The sequence below is a fragment of the Eulemur rufifrons genome, chromosome 12 (genome assembly GCF_041146395.1).
Source record: "Eulemur rufifrons isolate Redbay chromosome 12, OSU_ERuf_1, whole genome shotgun sequence".
Lineage (NCBI taxonomy): Eukaryota > Metazoa > Chordata > Mammalia > Primates > Lemuridae > Eulemur > Eulemur rufifrons.
In genome coordinates this window covers 27,124,993-27,140,000 of record NC_090994.1, presented here as the reverse complement: position 1 = coordinate 27,140,000, position 15,008 = coordinate 27,124,993, and positions in this window count along the sequence as shown.

Below are 15,008 nucleotides of genomic sequence, written 5' to 3'. Positions count from 1 at the left end.
AAACCAAGCTGGCTGCCATGGACAAAACCATGCTGAGGCCTACCTCACTTGGTATTGCCTATACTTGGTACTGGAGCCTGGCAAGAAGCCAGTCTTTTAAGTATCATTCCACCAACCTTTTTCCATTGTTTTAAAAGGCAGAGCACCTTTTGCCAGTTAGCAAATGAGTTGCTGGAGGGCACGTTGTTGTGTGGGGTCAGGTGGTGTGTGAGGGGGCAGGCGCTCTGCCAGTCCAGTGTTTTTTTTTTTTAATCCTCAGAGAGGAGAAGTTGGCATGTGTGCAGCAGGTGAAAAGTGCGGATCCTGTTTTAGTCTTAGACTGAAACAGGATCCACATTTTCTGCCCGTTCCTTTAAGAATCATTTGACGCTTCTTCCGTGAATCCACCATGGTTCTCTATAACCCTCTATGCGTGGCCCCAGGTAACTAGCTGGTTCCAAGAAGTATGCCATAGAGCTTTTGAAATAACCACTACGTGGAGAATTATTTGCCAGTTTTTGCAGCACCTTTCACCATAATTGTGACAAGGTACTTCTCTGCCTCCTTAATCCCAAGATGGCTGCCAGGGAAAAAACTATGCTGAGGCCTAGCTCACTTGGTGTTGCCGATACTTGGTACGGGAGCGTGGAATAAAACCAGTCTTTCAAGTATCATTCCACCATCCTTTTTCCATTATTTTAAAAGGCATAGCACCGTTTGCCAGTTAGCATAAGAATGAGTCACTGGAGGGGACGTTTTTGTGTGGGGTCGTGTGGTGTGTGTGGGGGGGCAAGCCCTCTGTCAGTCCAGTGGTTTGTTTTTATTATGCCCAGAGAGGAGAAGTGGGCATGTGTGTGGCAGGTGAAAAGTGCGGATCCTGTTTCAGACTTAGACTGAAACAGGATCCGCATTTTTCAGCCCGTTCCTTTAAGACTCCTTTGATTCATTCTCAATGATGGTGGAATGGTGGTGACCTCCTGGATTCGTGCTCCTGGAGTGGAAGGCATGGGTCTCCCACTGCCCACAACCCTAGAGGTTCACTTCCCCACAAGAACGGTGGTGTGAATCCATGGAGAATCAGCGTGGGACAGAGAGAGAGAGCAAGAAAAGACTGAGGTGATTAGGGAAATAAATCACCAAAATCTGGAGAGTGCGGGATGGCCAATAGAGAAGGGAGCACGGGACAGCTGTACCCACCTCACCAGAGAGTGGGGTGGGTTCAGCCCCACAGGAAAGCATCTTGTTCCCCCTCTGACCTCCACACCCACTCAATTGAGGATCTGCCTGAAGTCGGTGCAGAATCGCCACGGGAGATGTGGGGCTCTGCAGAGAGGAGACATTGGCAGGAGGCATTTTGGACCCTGGAGTGCTGTGCGCAGCTGACGCACCTAGCAACTGTCTCCTATACGCGGGCGGTGGGGCTGCTTTGGTCCCGGCTCTAGCAGATGCCAAACTGCCTCGTATAGGTGGGCGGCTGGATTCTCCCGGTCCCCGGCTCCTCTGGCCTCTGCCGGTCCCTGAGCATTCAACCCCAGTGACAGTGATCTGCAGACGGGCGGCCGCCATTGTCGGGGTCCACAGCCTAAACGCTGAGGAGCGATTGGGTACCGGGCGGCTCCCTGGGCGGCTCCCTTCCCTAGTCCACGGACCCTGACTAGGAGCTCCACCTTTGTGTGAACACTGAGTGGTTCCCCAGTCACGAGAGAGTAGAGCGTGGACCTTGCAGACATTGGGGTGGGGCAGACCATCGCCCGCGGGAACTGCAGTGGCTGGGGCGTTGGGCGAATGAGGGCACCGCTCCACTCTCCCTATCCACTGTCTTTCTCACAGAGAGAGACAGAAGCCACCTCGGGAGAGGAAGAGGGGCAGCCCCCCCAGCGGAGCTAGCAAAATCCTGAACAATATGTGAAGGGCTCCCCCTAGTGACAGAGGAGGCAGCTTACCTGGCACTCACAGTGTGCCCCTATCCAGACTAAAGCTGAAAGAAGGGATCTTAAGGATTCATTCAGATGGGAAGGGCTCAGCGAAGGAACTCTAGGAGTATAAAGAATCAAGCTGAAACCATGCCCTCAAAGAGGATTACTAGTTCTCCACCAATTAACACAGAGCAGATTCCAAATAGCAACATGTCACAGGAAGAATTTCAAACATGGATCATAAATACGCTGAACATTATGCAAGAAAAAATGGATAATCAACACAAAGAAACCACAAAAAAGATCCAGGACTTGGAAGAAAAATTCACCAAAGAAATTGAAATACTGAAGAAAAATCAAACTGAACTCCTGGAAATGAAAAATTTATTCAAGGAGCTACAAAACACAGTGGAAAGTCTCAAGAGCAGGGTAGATCAAACAGAAGAAAGAATCTCAGAGATCGAAGATAACACTTTCCAATTAAATAAGGCAGTCACAGAGTTAAAACAAAGAAACATGAGAAATAATCATAGTCTACAAGAAATGTGGGATTATGTGAAGAAGCCTAACGTGAGAGTTATCGGCATTCCTGAGGGTGAAGAAGACAATAAGCAAGGGTTGAATAAAGTATCTGAAGATATAATTGAGGAAAATTTCCCAGGCCTTGCCAAATCTCTAGATACACAGGTTCAAGAAGCTCAAAGAACCTCTGAGAGATTCATACCAAATAGGAAGACACCACGTCATGTAGTTATCAGACTGACCAAAATATCCACTAACGAGGCCCTTCTTCAATCTGTAAGGAGAAAGAAACAAGTAACATACAAAGGAAAGCCCATCCGAATCACGCCAGATTTCTCAACTGAAACCTTACAAGCAAGAAGAGATTGGAGCCCCATTCTCACTCTTCTGAAACAGAATAATGCCCAGCCTAGAATCCTGTACCCAGATAAGCTCAGTTTTATATATGAAGGTGAAATTAAGACATTCTCAGATAAACAAAAACTCAGAGAATTCACCAAGACAAGAGCAGCTTTCCAAGAAGTATTCAAAACAGAGTTACACGTGGTCCAGCACAAGAAGGACCCTCGAATGTAACACTAATCAAGAGATAAATATGAAAACACAGTTATCATAATGGCTCAAGAGAGAAAACAGATCAATGAAATTCAACCCAACATGAGGAACAGCAATCTGTCTCGCTTATCAGTTCTCTCATTAAATGTGAATGGATTGAATTCCCCACTCAAGAGACATGGACTGGCCCAATGGATAAAAAAGATATAAGCCAAGTATCTGCTGTCTTCAGGAAACTCATCTAACCTGCAAGGATGCATTTAGACTGAAAATAAAAGGGTGGAAATCAATATTCCAAGCAAATGGAACCCAAAAGAAAGCTGGCGTGGCAGTTCTAATCTCCGATAACGTAGTTTTTAAATCAACAAAAGTAAAGAAAGACAAAGATGGTTACTATATACTGGTGAAGGGTACAATTCAACAAGAAGACATAACTATACTTAACATATATGCACCCGATCTAGGTGCACCCAGATTCATAAAGCAAACCCTACTTGATCTGAACCAAATGATAGATAACAACACTTTAGTAGCCAGAGATTTTAACACGCCACTGACAGTTCAAGACAGATCCTCCAAACAAAAAATAAACAAAGAAATATTGGACGTAAATAGAATGCTAGAACAAATGGGCCTGACTGACATCTACAGGACATTCTACCCAAATACCACTGAATATAAGTTCTTCTCATCAGCTCATGGGACATTCTCCAAGATTGACCATATCTTAGGACATAAAGCATGTCTTAAAAAATTTAAAAATATAGAAATAATACCATGCAGCTTCTCGGATCACAGTGGAATAAAAGTAACAATGAACCCTAACAGAAATCCTCATTTCTACTCAAAGTCATGGAAGCTAAATAACCTTCTCCTGAACAATCATTTTATAAATGAAGAAATCAAGTCAGAAATCAAAAGATTCTTTGAATTAAACGACAAAGGAGATACAACTTATCAAAATCTGTGGGACACAGCTAAAGCAGTCCTGAGAGGAAAATTTATTTCCATAAATGCCTATACCAAAAAGACAGAAAACTTACAAATAGACAATCTAATGAATAGACTCAAAGAGCTGGAGAAGAAAGAAGAGACCAAACCCAAACCCAGCAGAAGGAAATTATTAAGATTAAATCAGAACTAAATGAAAAGGACCATAAGGGAGCATAAGGGAGATTAAACCAAACCATAACGGAGATTAATAAAACCAAAAGTTGGTTCTTTGAAAAAATAAACAAAATTGACACACTTCTGGCTAAACTAACCAAGAGCAGAAAAGAAAAATCTCTTATAACCTCGATCAGGAACACGAAAGGAGTAATCACGACTGATGCCACAGAGATACATGATATCATCTATGAATTCTACAAAAATCTTTATGCACACAAATTAGAAAACCTGGAGGAAATGGACAAATTCTTATAAACACACAGCCTTCCCAGGCTCAACCAGGAAGAAATAGAATTCCTGAATAGACCGATATCTAGATCTGAAATTGAAACAGCAATAAAAAACCTTCCCAAAAAGAAAAGCCCTGGACCAGATGGGTTCACACCTGAATTCTACCATACCTACAAAGAAGAACTGGTGCCCATCGTACATAAACTATTCTCCAATATAGAGAAGGATGGGATTCTCCCCAACACTTTTTACCAAGCCAACATAATCCTGATACCAAATCCAGGAAAGGATGCAACTAAAACAGAGAACTATAGACCAATTTCTCTTATGAATATAGATGCAAAAATTCTCAATAAAATTCTAACAAATCGAATCCAAGTGCTTATCAAAAAAATAATCCATCACGACCAAGTGGGCTTCATCCCAGAGATGCAGGGATGGTTTGACATATGGGAATGTAATTCATCACATAAATAGAAGCAAAAATAAAGATCAGATGATCCTCTCAATAGATGCAGAGAAAGCATTTGACAAAATTCAACACCCTTTTATGATAAGAACACTTAACAAAATAGGCATAGATGGGGCCTATATAAAAATGATACAAGCCATATACGACAAACCCTCAGCCAACATCATACTGAATGGGGAAAAACTGAAAGCATTCCCACTTCAAACTGGAACCAGACAAGGCTTACCACTGTCTCCATTACTTTTCTACATAGTATTGGAAGTCCTTGCAAGAGCTATCAGGCAAGAGAGCAGAATCAAGGGAGTTGAAATAGGGACAGAAGAGATCAAACTCTCACTCTTTGCTGATGATATGATGTTATATCTATAAAACCCCAAGGTTTCAACCAAGAGACTCCTGGAATTGATCAATGAATTCAGTAAAGTCTCAGGATACAAAATCAATACACACAAATCAGAGGCATTCATATATGCCAATAACAGTCAAATGGAAAACCAAATTAAGGACTCAATGCCCTTCAAAATAGCAACAAAGAAAATAAAATACCTAGGAATTTATTTAACTAAGGAGGTAAAGGACCTCTATAGGGAGAACCATGAAACACTGAGGAAGGAAATTGCAGAACATGTAAATAGGTGGAAAACCATACCATGCTCATGGATCGGTAGAATCAACATTGTTAAAATGTCTATACTGCCCAAAGTTATCTACAGATTCAATGCAATCCTTATTAAATTACCAACATCTTTTTTCACAGACATAGAAAAAATAATTTTACGCTTTGTATGGAACCAGGGAAGACCCCGTTTAGCAAAAGCAATCTTAAACAACAAAAACAAAATGGGAAGTATTAATTTGCCAGACTTCAAACTATACTACAAGGCTGTGGTTCTTAAAACAGCCTGGTACTGGCACAAGTGCAGGGACACAGACCAGTGGAACAGAACAGAAAATCCCAATATAAAACCATCCTCATATAGCCATCTAATCTTTGACAAAGCAGACAAAAACATACTCTGGGGAAAAGATTCCTTATTTAATAAATGGTGCTGGGAAAACTGGATATCCACATGTAGAAGACTAAAACAGGACACATAACTCTCACCCCTCACAAAAATCAAATCACGCTGGTTAACAGACTTAAACCTAAGGTCAGAAACTATTAGAATTCTAGAAGAAAATGTAGGAAAGACTCTTACAGACATTGGCCTAGGCAAAGAATTTATGAAGAAGACCCCTAAAGCAATCACAGCAACAACAAAAATAAATAAATGGGACCTGATCAAATTAAAAAGCTTCTGCACAGCCAAAGAAACAGTCACGAGAGTAAATGGACAACCTACAGAATGGGAAAAAATTTTCGCATACTACACATCAGATAAAGGACTGATAACAAGAATCTATTTAGAACTCAGGAAAATCAGTAAGAAAAAATCAAACAACCCTATCAAAAAGTGGGCAAAGGACATAAATAGAAATTTTTCAAAAGAAGATATAAAAATGGCTAACAAACATATGAAAAAGTGTTCAACATCTCTAATCATCAGGGAAATGCAAATCAAAACCACAATGAGATATCACTTAACTCCAGTGGGAATGGCCTTTATCAAAAAGTCCCAAAACTATACATGTTGGTGTGGGTGTGGGGAGATAGGTACATTCATACACTGCTGGTGGGACTGTAAACTAGTGCAGCCCCTGTGGAAAGCAATGTGGAGATACCTTAAACAGATTCAAGTAGACCTACCATTCGATCCAGCAATTCCATTATTGGACATCTACCCAGAAGAACAAAAGTCATTCTATAAAAAAGACACCTGCACCTGAATGATTATAGCAGCACAATTCACAATCACAAAGATGTGGAAACAACCCAAATGCCCATCAATTCATGAATGGATTAGCAAAATGTGGTATATGTATACCATGGAATATTACTCAGCTATTAGAAATAATGGCGATATGGCATCTCTTTGGTTCTCCTGGAGAGAGCTGGATCCCATTCTATTAAGTGAAGTATCCCAAGAATGGAAAAATAAGCACCACATGTACTCACCAGCAAATTGGTTTCCCTGAGTGCACATTTGGGAACAACACCAATTGGGTATCGGACAGAGGTTGGGGCCGGGTGGAAGGGATGGGTGTATACCTACTTGATGAATGTGATGTGCACTGCCTGGGGAATGGACACCCTTCAAGTTCTAACTGGGGGGGATGGGGTGGGGGAGAGGAGGGGTGCACACCTACATGATGAATGTGATGTGCACTGACTAGGGAATGGACAAAATTGAAGCTCAGAATCGGGGGAAAGGGGAGGCATGGGGAATGTATATAGCCTGATCTTTTGTACCCCCATAATGAGCTAACAAACAAACAAACAAACAAAAAAGAATCGTTTGATTCATCAGCTGGGAATACACCATGGTTCTTTAAAGACCTCTATGCGTGGGCCCAGGTAACTGGCTAGTTCCAAGAAGTATGACACAGAGCTTTTGAAATAACCACTACGTTGAGAATTATTTGCTAGTTTTTGCACCACCTTTCACCATAATTGTGATAAGGTTCGTCCGTGCCTCCTTCAACCCAAGATGGCTGGGGCGGACAAAACTATGCTGAGGCCTAGTTCACTTGGTGTTGCCGATAGTTGGTACTGGAGCCTGGCAAGAAGCCATGCTATTAAGAGTCATTCCACCATCCTTTCTCCATCATTTTAAAAGGCAGAACACCTTTTTCCAGTTATCATAAGAATGAGTTGCTGGAGGGGACGTTTTTGAGTGGGGTCGGGTGGTGCGTTGAGGGGAAGGCTCTCTGTCTGTCTGGTGGTTTGTCTTTATTATGCCCAAAGAGGAGAGGTGGGCATGTGTGTGGCAGGTGAAAAGTACGGATCCTGTTTCAGTCTTAGACTGAAACAGGATCCGCACTTTTCAGCCAGTTCCATTACGAATCCTTTGATTCATCAGCTGGGAATCACCATGGCTGTCGAGACCCCTCTATGTGTGGGCCCAGGTAACTGGCTAGTTCCAAGATGTATGCCGTAGAGCTTTTGAAATAACCACTACGTTGAGAATTGTTTGCCAGTTTTTGCAGCACCTTTGACCATAATTGTGATAAGGTTCATCTGTGCCTCCTTAAACCCAAGCAGGCTGCCACGGACAAAACTATGCTGAGGCCTAGCTCCCTTGGTGTACCGATACATTTTACTGGAGCCTGGCAAGAAGCCATTTTTTTAAGTACAATTCCACCGTCTTTTCTCCATTATTTTAAAAGGCAGTGCACCTTTAGCCAGTTAGCATAAAGATGAGTCACTGGAGCGGCTTTTTGTGTGGGGTTGGGTGTGTGTGGGAGGGCAGGCCCTCTGTCAGTCCGGTGGTTTGTTTTTATTATTCCCAGAGAGGAGAAGCAGGCATGTATGTGGCAGGTGAAAACTTTGGATCCTGTTTCAGTCTGAAACAGTATCTCCGCTTTTGAGCCTGTTCCTTTTGGAATCCTTTAATTCGTCAGTTGGGAATCCACCATGGTTCTCTAGACCTCCCTGAGTGTGGGCCCAGGTAACTGGCTAGTTCCAAGAAGTATGCCGCAGAGCTTTGGAAATAACCACTACATTGAGTATTATTTGCCAGTTTTTGCAGCAACTTTCACAATGATTGTGAAAAGGTTAGGCAGTGCATCCTGAAACCCAAGCTGGCTTCCACAGAAAAAACTACGGTTAGGCCAATCTCCCTTGGAGTTGCCGATAATTGGTACTGGTCCGTGGCAAGAAGCCATTCCTTTAAGTATCATTCCACCTTCCTTTCACAACTATTTTAAAAGGCAGAGCACCTATTGTCATTTAGCTTAAGGATGAGTCGCTGGAGGAAACGTTTTTGTGTGGGGTGGGAGAGGCAGAGCCAGGCCCTCTGTCAGTCCAGTGGTTTGTTTTTATTATCCCCGGAGAGGAGAAGTGGACATGTGTGTGGCAAGTGAAAAGTGTGGATCCTGTTTCAGTCTTAGACTGAAACAGGATCGGCACTTTTCATCCTGTTCCTTTAAGAATCCTTTGCTTCATCAGCTGGGAATCCACCATAGTTCTCTACACCCCACTATGTGTGGGCCCACTTAACAGGCTAGTTCAAAGAAGTATGCCACAGAGCATTTGAAATAACCACTACCATGGAAATTATTTGCCAGCTTTTCCAGCACTTTTACCATAATTTTGATAAGGTTCATTTGTGCTTCCTTAAACCCTAGATGGCTTCCATGGACTAACCTATACTGAGGGTTCTCTCGCTTGGTGTTGCCAATACTTGGTACGGGAGTCTGACAAGAATCCAGTCTTTTAATTATCATTGCACCATCCTTTCTCCCTTATATTAAAAGGTGAGCAACTTTCGGCAGTTAGCATAAGGATGAGTCAATGGAGGGGATGTTTTTGGGTGGGATCGGGGTGGTTTGGGGGACAGTCCCTCTGTCAGTCTGGTTGTTTGTGTTTATTATGCCCAGACAGGGAAGTGGATATATTTGTGGCAGGTGAAATGTGCGGATCCTGTTTCAGTTAGACTGAAACAGTATCCGCACTTTTCAGCTGGTTCCATTAAAAATCCTTTGATTCATCAGCTGGGAATCCACCATGGTTCCTTAGAACCCTCCATACATGGGCCCATGAACTGGCCTGTACCAAGATGTATGCTGCACAGCTTTTGAGATAAACACTACGTGTAGAATTATTTGCCAGTTTCTGCAGCACATATCACCATAATTGTGATAAGGATCGTCTGTGCCTCCTTAAACACAAGATGGCTGCCACGGAGAAAACTATGCTGAGGCCTAGGTCACTTGGATTTCACGACACTTGTTACTGGAGGCTGGAAGGAGGCCATTCTTTTAAGTATCATTCCACCATACTTTCCCCATTATTTTAAAATGCACGGAAACCTTTGCAAGTTAGCATAATAATTAGTAGCTGGAGGGGACATTTTTATTTGTGGGGTCGGTGTGGGTGGGGGGCGCAGGCCCTCTGTCAGTTCGCTGGATTGTTTTTATTTTCCCCAGACCGGAGAAGTGGGCATGTGTGTGGCAGGTGAAAAGTTCGGATCCCGTTTCTGTCTTAGACTGAAACAGAAACCGCACTTTTCACCCCGTTCCATTAAGAATCCCTTGCTTCATCAGCTGGGAATCCACCATGGGCCTCTAGACTGCTCTATGCGTGGGCCCAGTTAACTGGCTAGTTCAAAGAATTATGCCGCAGAGCTTTTCAAGTAACCACTACCATGAGAATTACTTGACCGCTTTTGCAGCACCTTTCACCATAATTGTGATAAGGTTCATCTGTGCCTCCTTAAACCCAAGATGGCTGCCAGGGACAAACGTGTGCTGAGGCCTAGGTGACTTGCTGTTGCGAATACTTGGTATGGGAGTCTGGCAATAAGCCAGTATTTTAGGTATAATTCCACCATTCTATCTCCATTATTTTAAAAGGCAGAGGAGTATTGCCAGATAGCATAAGGATCAGTCGCTGGAGGGCACGATTTTGTGTGGGGTGGTGGGGGGCGGGGGCAGGCCATCTGTCAATCCGATGGGTTGTTTTTGTTATCCCTAGAGAGGAGAAGTGGGCATGTGTGTTGCAGGCAAAAAGTCAGAATCCTGTTTCAGTCAGGATCTGCACTTTTCAGCCTGTTCCTTTAAGAATCCTTAGATTCATCACCTTGGAATCCACCATGGTTCTCTAGACCCCTCTATGCGTGGGCCCAGGTAACTGGCTTCTTCCAAGAAGTATGCCACAGAGCTTTTGAATTAAACAGTACGTTGAGAATTATTTGCCGGGTTTTCAGCACGTTTCACCATAATTATGATAAAGTTTGTATGTGCCTCCTTAAACCCAACATGGCTGCCACGGGCATAACTATGCTGAGGCGTAGCTGACTTGGTGTTGCCTATTTTTGTTAGTGGAGACTGACAAGAAGCCATTCTTCTAAGTATCACTCCACCGTCCTTTCTCCATTGTTTAAAAATGCAGGGAAATTTTGCAAGTTAGCATAATAATTAGTAGCTGGAGGGGAATTTTTTTGGGGGGGATCTGCGTGGGTGGAAGGGGGGCAGGCCCTTTGTCAGTTCGCTGGTTTGTTTTTATTATCCCCAGAGAGGAAAAGTGGGCATGTGTGTGGCAGGTGAAAAGTGTGCGTCCTGTTTCAGTCTTAGACAGACACAGGATCTGCACTTTTCACCCCGTTCCATTAAGAATCCTTTGCTTCATCAGCTGGGAATCCACCATGGTTCTCTAGACCCCTCTTTTAGTGCACACAGAAAACTGCCTGGTTCCAAGAAGTTTTCCTCAGAGCTTTTGAAATAACCACTACTATGGAAATTATTTGCCAGCTTTTCCAGCACTTTTACCATAATTTTGATAAGGTTCATCTGTGCTTCCTAAAACCCTAGATGGCAGCCACGGACAAACCTATGCTGACACCTAGGTCACTTCCTGTTGCCAATAATTGGTATGGGAGTCTGGCAAAAGGCCAGTCTTTTAAGTATAATTCCACCATCCTATCTTCATTATTTTAAAACGCAGAGGACCTTTCGCCAGATAGCATAAGGATGAGTCGCTGGAGGGGACCTTTTTGTGTACAGTGTTGGGGGGCGGGGGAGGACATCTGTCAATCCGATTGATTGTTTTTATTATCCCTAGAGAGGAGAAGTGGGCATGTGTGTTGCAGGCAAAAAGTGCATATACTGTTTCAGTCTCAGACTGAAACAGGATCCGCACTTTTCAGCCTGTTCCTTTAAGAATCCTTTGATTCATCACCTGGGAATCCATCATGGTTCTCTAGACCCCTCTATGCGTGGGCCCAGAAAACTGCCGGGTTCCAAGAAGTATTCCACAGAGCTTTTGAAAAAACCACTACGTTGAGAATTATTTGCCAGGTTTTGCAGCACCTTTCATCATAATTGTCATAAGGTTCGTCTCGAGATGGCTGCCATGGACAAAACTATGCTGAGGCCGAGCTCACTTTGTGTGGCCGATCCTTGGTACTGGAGACTGGAAAGAATACATTCTTTTAAGTATCATTTCACCATCCTTCTCCACTATTTTAAAAGTCAGAGCACCTTTTGGCAGTTAGAATAACAAGGAGTCGCTGGACGGGAAGTTTTTATGTGGGGTCTGGGGGCTGGTGCGGCAAGCCCTCCGCCAGTTCTGTGGTTTCTTTTTATTATCCCCAGAGAGGAGAAGTGGGCATGTGTTTGGCAGGTGAAAAGTGCAGATCCTGTTTCAGAGTATGAAACAGGATCCGCATGTTCATCCTGTTCCTTTAAGAATCCTTTGCTTCATCAGCTGGAAATCCACCATAGTTTTCTACACCGCACTATGCGTGGGCCCAGTTAACTGGCTAGTTCAAAGAAGTATGCCGCAGAGCTTTTGAAATAACCACTACCATGAGAATTATTTAACAGCTTTCGCAGCACCTTTTATTATAATTGTTATAAGGTTCATCTGTGTCTCCTTAAACCCAAGATGGCTGCCATGGACAAACCTATGCTGAGGCCTACATCACTTGCTGTTGCCAATACTTGGTATGGGAATCTGGCAATAAGCCAGTCTTTTAGGTATAATTCTACCATCCTATCTCCAGTTTTTTAAAAGGCTTATGATCTTTCACCAGATAGCATAAGGACGAGTCGCTGGAGCAGACTATTTTGTGTGGGGTGGTGGGGGCCGGGGGCAGGGCATCTGTAAATCCGATGGGCTGTTTTTGTTATCCCTAGAGATGAGAAGGGCGAATGTGTGTTGCAGGCAAAATGTGCGGATCCTGTTTCACACTTAGACTGAAACAGGATCTGCACTTTTGAGCCTGTTCCTTTAAGAATCCTTTGATTCATCACCTGGGAATCCACCATGGTTCTCTAGACCTCTCTTTGCATGGGCACAGGTAACTGGCTTGTTCCAAGAAGTATGCGACAGAGCTTTTGAATTAACCAGTACTTTTAGAATTGTCAGGTTTTTAGCATGTTTAACCGTAATTGTGATAACGTTTGAATGTGCCTCCTTAAACCCAAGATGGCTGCCACGGATATAAATATGCTGAGGCATAGCTGACTTGTTGATGCCTATTTTTGTTAGTGGAGACTGACAAGAAGACATTCTTCTAAGTATCATCCCACCATCATTTTTCCATTGCGTAAAAATGGAGGGAAATTTTGCAAGTTAGTATTATAATTAGATGTAGGGTACGTATTTTTTTTTCTTTTTTTGTGGGGTAGGAGTGGATGGGCGTTTCAGGCCCTCTGTGAGTTCGCTGGTTTTCTTTTATTATCCCCAGAGAGGACAAGTGGGCATGTGTTTGGCAGGTGAAAAGTGTGGATTCTATTTCAGAGAATTAAACAGGATCCACGTGGTCATCCCATTCCTTTAAGAATCCTTTGCTTCATCAGCTGCGAATCCACCATGGTTCTATATACTCCTCTATGCGTTGGCACAGGTAACTGGCTTGTTCCAAGAAGTATGCCGCAGAGCTTTTCAATTAACCAGTACGTTGAAAATTATTTGCAGGTTTTCAGCATTTCACCCTAATTGTAATAACGTTTGTATGTGCCTCCTGAAACCCAAGATGGCTGCCACGGACATAACTATGCTGAGGTGTAGCCGACTTGGTGTTGCCTATTTTTGTCAGCGGAGACTAACAAGAAGCCATTCTAAGTATAAGCCCACCGTCATTTTTCCATTGTTAAAAAATGCAGGGAAATTTTGCAAGTTAGCTTTATAATTAGTAGCTGGAGGGTACGTTTTTTTTTTTTTTTCCGTCGGGTCGGTGTCGATGGGGGGGTCAGGCCCTCTATAAATTTGCTGGTTTGTTTTTATTATCCCCAGAGAGGGGAAGTCGGCATTTGATGGCAGCTGAAAAGTGCGGATACTCTTTCAGAGAATTAAACAGCATTCACATGGTCATCCCGTTCCTTTAAGAATCCTGGAAGGGCGCGGTGGCTCACGCCTGTAATCCTAGCACTCTGGGAGGCCGAGGCAGGTGGATCGCTCGAGGTCAGGAGTTCGAGACCAGCCTGAGCAAGAGCGAGACCCCGTCTCTACTAAAAATAGAAAGACATTATATGGACAACTAAAAATCTATATAGAAAAAATTAGCCAGGCATAGGGGCGCATGCCTGTAGTCCCAGCTACTCGGGAGGCTGAGGCAGTAGGATCGTTTAAGCCGAGGAGTCTGAGGTTGCTGTGAACTAAGCTGACGCCACGGCACTCACTCTAGCCTGGGCAACAAATTGAGACTCTGTCTCAACAAAAAAAAAAAAAAAAAAAAAAAAAAAAAAAAAAAAGAATCCTTTGCTTCATCAGCTGGGAATCCACCATGGTTCTATATACTCCTCTATGCGTGGGCACAGGTACCTGGCTTGTTCCAAGAAGTATGCCGCAGAGCTTTTCAATTAACCACTACGTTGAAAATTATTTGCAGGTTTTCAGCGTTTCACCATACTTGTGATAAGGTTTGTATGTGCCTGCTGAAACCCAAGACGGCTGCCACGGACATAACTATGCTGAGGCGTAGCTCACTTGGTGTTTCCTATTTTTGTCAGTGGAGACTGACAAGAAGCCATTCTTTTAAGTATAATCCCACCATGATTTTTCCATTGTTTAAAAATGCAGGGAAATTGTGCAAGTTAGCATTATAATTAGTAGCTGGAGGGTACTTTTTTTTTTTTTTTTGTGGTGTCGGTGTGGATGGGGGTGCAAGACCCTCCAGATGTTCACTGGTTTGTTTTTATTATCCCCAGAGAGGAGAAGTGGGCATGTTGTTGGCAGGTGAAGAGTGCGGATTCTGTTTCAAAGAATTAAACAGGATCCGCATGGTCATCCGCTTCCTTTAAGAATCCTTTCCTTCATCAGCTGGGAAACCACCATGGTTCTATATACTCCCATATGGGTGGGCACAGGTGACTGGCTTGTTCCAAGAAGTATGCCACAGAGGTTTTCAAATAAAAAGTACATTGAAAATTATTTGCAGGTGTTCAGCGTTTCATCATAATTGCGACAACGTTTGTATGTGCCTTGAAACCCAAGATGGCTGCCACAGACATAACTATGCCGAGGCGTAGCTGACTTGGTTTTGCCGATTTTTGTTAGCGGAGACTGACAAGAAGCCATTCTTCTAAGTATCATGCCACCATCATTTTTCCGTTGGTTA